The following is a 6280-nucleotide window of genomic DNA, read 5'->3' as shown; positions in this document are numbered from 1 at the left end:
CGTCCCTCCTGCAAGCCCGAGCAAGCTGAGGGTGAGCGCAAGGGGGAAGGATGGTTGGACACCAGACAGACGGACAGCAGCTGGCAGCAGCCATGGGAGAGCCTCTCTGGTCCACCAGCAGCCTCAGCCTGTCCGTGTGCCCACAAAAGCTGGCAGAACATCTGTCAGGGGCCTCAGCAAGATGGGTGAACTCCTGGCTGGCCCTCTGTGCTGCTAACAGCTGTCAGGACCCATAAGCACATGGAGGCTGTCTTTGTGCAGTCTGACAAAACTTATTTGTTCCAAAAATTAAGTCTGCCTTGGCTGTGTGCACACCATAGGACTTCTCTTCATGCTGTGCACTCTCTTCCATCTCCATCTACCTCTTGAAACGTCTCCCTGAGCTCTGGTAGCCTGAGCTGAGAGGCTGTTTGCAGAGCCATAGAACATCTCTGCACCACCACCTTTCATCAGGAAATGGCTTCATTCAATGAAATGTAACAAACTTTTCACAATATGCAAATCATTGAGAATATAATAAATGTGTTTCTGAGTATCTGGGGGATAGCCCTATTCATTCAAATTCAGTGTTTGTCCCTACACTGACCAAGTACCCCTGAAAGCCCAGGCTCACCAGACTGTGCACTGCTCTGCTGCTGGTATATAGCTGAGGTGCTGAAGGTGCCTTGAGGAGTTACCAAGTGGAGGAAGGCAGTGCATGTGACTCTGCAAGGACAGCAGTGTTTCCAAATTCTGGGCGTCAATGGGGGAATTAGATACGCTTCTAGATACGTCAGAAAGAATCTGGAATTGAGATATTATTTAAATGCAGGAATGTGAGATGAGGAGTTAGGTAAGGAAGCAGAATTTGCATACAGCCCTGGCTATATTTCCCTTCTCCCTTCACTGTGTAAGCAGACATAGTGGAAAGCTGAAGCTTGAGCTCCACAGGCTTTCTATAGAGGCTCTCTGACTTTACAGCTTTCTCAAAAAAGCCAGCCAGACATTGCAGAGCCTGCTGAAGATGTGAAAATGCAAATGGGAAAGCCCTTATTTCACTGTTCCAGCACCACAACTGCAAAGAGGGAAACCAGACTGCCAGCACCAGCATGCGCCTTTCGATTGCAGCCACCTACAGCTGCATCATACCTACCTTTCACAGCAGCCAGGAGATAGCACGGAGAGAAGCCTGCCATTGCTTCACTCAACACACTGAAGTAACAAAAATAGCAGCAGAACTCATGCTGCTGCTTCTCACATCAAGCAGGCATCTCTGTCTCACCATCCTCTACCTGCCTGGTTGCCTTTTTCTTAGTCTGCTCCAATACCTGTGATTTGCCACTTTATGGTGGTGATTTGTGCTTCTATGTGCTGCAATGTTGCAGGAAATAAACAGTAGGGACTGCGCAGAAGACTTACCACAGCTGTTATAAATATCACTGCTATGCTGCACCCCAGGCATAGAGGACAGCTTTGCTTGCTCTGTACCTAACTGCACAGGGCTTGCAGGAACAGGAGTGCTGCAGCACTTTGCCAGCCCTTCTACCAGTCTTCCTTTCTCAGCAGGACAGACTGTATTGCCTGACCCCATTTCACAGCACTGCAGCAAACCACGTCAGCACTGAGGTATGGAGCAGCAAACCCTCCCTGCCCCACAGACCCAGAGAGCAGCCCCACTCAGCCTCTGTCTCGGTGCCCCACAAAGGGACATCCCACCACAATGAAGCATGGCACCAAGCGTAGTGCTGAGAGGTGCCCTTCCCAGCCCTCCAATGTGTCCCTCTCCAAAGATGCAGGAGACCCCAGAAGAGCAGCATGGGTGCTGTGGGGCCATGTAACATGGTGCAGAGTCTCTTGAGAGCCCTATACAGTTTTCCATCCATGTTTCTTGGAGGAGACAGATGCTGACACTGCTTTGTGTGCCTGGAGGCCCAGTTGGGAAGTTCATGCCTGGGAAGGGACATTGCGAGGGGCAGACAGGACAATGCTTTGCAGCCTTTCTCTTCTAGGAGATCACATTATTTACCATGTCCTCTCCATGTGTTTCTGTCAAAACAGGAGAACGAAGATTTCATGAAACAGACGTGCAGTGCTGCTGTGTGTGCTGATGTCTCCAGCTCAGCCCCCGACCTGGCTGCTGCTCTGAGGGACAGCCAGACATGGGATGAAAGAAAGCACAGCCAAGAACCTGCAGGTAAAATTATACTTTGTCGTATTTGTGAGATGAAATTATCTGTCAGCTCTGGCTGATCTGTTCCCTGCCTTCCCACTGAATAAAGCCCATCACAAACACATTGCATATGCTGACTAGTCCATCACTGGATATAAAAATACACAGAACAGTTGTGTAGATTCTTTTCTGACAGAATACATGCTCCTTCCAACCCATGTGTGGTAAATAGCATAAAAATGAGTGAAGGATGATGCACTTCTTTCCACTCTACAAGTCCTCCTCCACAATAAAAAAAAAAAAAAAAAAAAAAAAAAAGCACAGCATTTCCTTTAGCACTTTCCCTTAGTTGCACACACACAAAAACATTGTCACCAATGCTCTCAGGATTTTCTACATGTTTATGTATTCATGTAATAACTAAAAACAGTCTGTATCTCCTCACAGATCTGACAATAAGCATTCGTGTCTGCCCTCTTCTGTTTAATACCCCCTCGGGAAATGAATGAGTGGTACTCAGCTTTCCTGACTTTAATAAAGCTTCCACAGAACAAGCCGAGAATGTGAGACATTGCGGGGAAGGAGAGGGAAACTGCAAAAGAAGTGTAAGTGGAATTGAAAACCCCTTCCAGCTTCTGTTATGTCACTTCTCATGGAAGCCTTTGTTACGACTTCACTAAGTTAGGTAATGTGACAGTTGTCTGCTATTTTTCCCAATAATGGTGGTCTTTTAGGCTATGTTTTGCAGTGAAGGAGGTGGACTTGAGTGCTGGCTCTGGATGTGACCCCATGTCAAACCGGTAGTAAGTATCCATGAATAATGTTTAGATATATATATTTGTGAAACAAAAATTCAGCATCTCAGTAACACACCCTGTTTTGTTTTGTTTCGTTTTTTAAACAGCAGTTTTAGGCAAGAATGATTTATATGGAAGACTCCTTTATTTGAAGCACCCTCACACCCAACACATGGACACAGAAGGGGAAAAAGAGAACCTAGCAAAGACAGCTATTCAATATTTCGTTTGGAAGACATTCAGGATAAATTCATTAGATGATGAAAAGATCACCACATAAAGGAAAAAAAAGCAAAAACAAGAGACAGTCATGATTAAAACCCTCAGCTTCGTGGTGAGAGCTCCTTGGTGAAGGCAGCAATTTTGGAGCCACCTGCGTGTAAAATCATTTTAAAAAACGTCCCGCACTCCCAGGCAGCAGAAGCAGCAGCAGCAACAGCAGCCTGTTATTGCAGGGGGTTTCCATTTCTGGGTCACGAACGCGCGGCGTTTAACCCCACCTCCTCTCACTAAAGCGCACACGGAGGGAACATATGCGGCGCGGAGCATCGCATCAGCCTTACGTCGGGCTGATGCTCGCCTGGGGATAGCTCCTCGGCCCGGCGGCTCGAGGGGATCGGTGCGGGGCCGCACACGGGAGCCCGGCTCGCGTGGTCCCCGGGGCTGCCCTGGGAGTGAAGAGCGCGGGCTGCCGGCTGGGCACCCGTCGGCTCTTCGCTCGCAGGGACACCCGTCCCCGTCCCGTCGGAGAGAGCTTTCCCTCCTGGGAGGAGCAAGTTCCCGGCGCCAAACGCCTACCCCCTGAATGAAGACTTAGCCGTTTGCCTTCCACTGGCCCCAGACGATGCGCTATCCGCCTCCGAGGTCCCAGCCGAGGGAAGGGACGGGACGGAGCGGCCGCAGCCCGCAGCCCGCCGCCCGCAGTGCGCAGCCCGCTCCCCTCTCCCCGCCGGCAGCCCGCAGCCGCTCCGCGCAACTCTGCGCGCAGCTTGGGGGCGGCTTCCCCCAGGGCTGAGTGCCGATCACGTTGATCTTTTAGGAAATGAGGGCCGGAGGGAGCGGGGCTCGCCGCATAGCGGTACGGAGTGACAGCTTCAGGTGTTCTGTGACGAAAACCCCGATATTGCCCCACCCGGGAGCGCAGCCCCGGAGACATAGGGATTTTTGCTCTCCCGGAATTTCAAAAGCGTGCTCGGCCTCTCTGTCTCTCTCAATTCCCCCCTCCCTCCCCCCCCCCCCCCCCCTCACCTTTTTTTTTTTTTTTTTTCTTTTCTTTTTTGCATCAGCGGTAAACCTCGGCACAGCTCAAGCTGCAGAAAGAGCCGTGGTGGGTGCCAGGGGCTTCCCGCAGTCCGGGCACGGCACGCAGCCGACAGCGGTATCCGTGCTCATGGCGAGCCCCGAAGCCCGGGGGATGCTCGGGACAACGCGGCTGCGGGAAACCCTTCCCCATAGGCAGCGGAATGTGCGCGCCCGAGGTTGGCTTCAAACCCCTCGAGGTACGCGTTTAAACACAACGGTGACAATTGCCCTTTCTCGGGCAGAAATAGCTGTGCAGTTTATCACAAGGAGTTACTTTCATTCTGATATTTTGGATGAGGCTTAAATCAAATCCGATTTTTTAGGAGAGTTCATTTTGAGAACGATTTAGAGAGGTCAGTTAATTAAAAAGATGCCGTCTTTCCCTTAAAAAGAAGAAGAAGAAGAAGAAAGAAGAAAAAAGAAGAAAAAAGAAGAAAAAGAAAAAAATCCATGATACAAATATTCAAATAGAAATAGTGTGTTTCCTGCTAGTTTGGGAAGAGACAACCCCTCCGTATATGTGTGGCCCCTTTTTTTCCTTGCGAGAGGGAAACTCTGAGGTTAATGCATCGCCTTCTCTCAAACGCACTCTTTGATTTTTCAGCCCTAAAGCCGGTGACACCGAGGGAGCCGAGGGCAGCGCTCAGCGGCAGCGGCGCAGAAATACGGAATAATTTTATTTAGATTTTATTTTAATAGCACAAACAATGAAGAGGAAAAAAATAAAATAAACCCACAGACTGTAACGAAAAAATATTATTTCCGACAGCTGACACCTACACGTTTCTTTGGTTTCGTAACTCTGAAGCTGTCAGAGCTGACGCATATTTCGACTTTGCAATATACAGTGCCGAAATGAAGAGAAGGACTTCGTGATGTGTTTTAACATCAGTCCATGTGAGCGTGAGTTTAAGCTCCACTCTTCTGTATATACTTTCGAATATCTTTACTGGGAAGAAGTCATTTGAAACAGGCACCAGGGGAAGACATTTCAATCTGTCAGACGCACTAATTAGGAGCTGCATACACCGTGGGGGCAGATGGGTTCTCTTCCCCCGCCTCTCTCCCTCACCACCAATTTCACCACGAGGGGATGTTTATCAGAGTGTAACCAACACTTTCTGATGGGCACATCTTTGCTAAAGTTCTATATTTTTTCTGCTCGGAGTCGTATCTCGAAATGCAGAAGATGATGAAAGCCTTTACAGCATTAGACGCTCTCATTAAGAAGTCTGCTCCCCCCGCAGCCCTTCTCCTCCGCACGGGCAGAGCCCATCTCCCTCTCGCGTACATCGCTACCAGCCAGCCCTGCCCTGCTCCCTGGTGCCGCTGCACTGACATCTTCCTCGCAGCAGCCCATCCCTCTCCCTTCCTTCCCGATGATTTCTCTGAGCACCGCAGAGCTTCCATTTTAATGATAATAATTCATAATAATAATCACGATAATAATAATAATATAGCCTATGCTGAAATGGAAGCTCAGCGCTTTCCCAAAGGCCGAAGAACCGTGTGATCGGTTTGGTGCCACCATCGTCTTCACCAAAGAGCACGGACGGGGAGCTCGTCTCCTCGCGTTGTGCCCCGGGGGATGGTTTCGGTGCAGCAGGACGGGAGGGAGGGCCGAGGCGGTGCAGGAAAGCTCCACCGGGGCAGCCGCAGCTCCACACCCCGTGTCCAGCACGGACGGAAGGCGCTGCGTGGCACCGCACCTCTGTGCCCGGGGCTGTGACGGGCGGCAGCTCCCGTGCCTCCCCGGGACTAAGCGGCCCTTGGGAACAAAGGTCCTGCCGGCGGTCCGGGCTCCTCGTCTAGTTGGAGTTCTATCCTCGGGGATTAAGGATATATTTTTTTATAAGCGACGGCAGAGTTTTTAAGTCGTTAACCCGAGTGATGCTGAAAGCATCTATGCCGCATTCAAGGCACTCGCAGTGGGCTGCTCATAAATGCTCACTGCTGCTTCTTCTGGGGCTGCAGCCGGCATGGGGCACTTAGCAGCAGGGTCACTTGTGTGGAGCTGAAGGCGAGTGGGCAT

The sequence above is a fragment of the Meleagris gallopavo genome, chromosome 2 (assembly GCF_905368555.1).
Source record: "Meleagris gallopavo chromosome 2, MGAL_WU_HG_1.1, whole genome shotgun sequence".
Classification (NCBI taxonomy): Eukaryota; Metazoa; Chordata; class Aves; order Galliformes; family Phasianidae; genus Meleagris; species Meleagris gallopavo.
The sequence above is the reverse complement of the archived record's forward strand: the minus strand, read 5'-3'. Positions refer to the sequence as shown.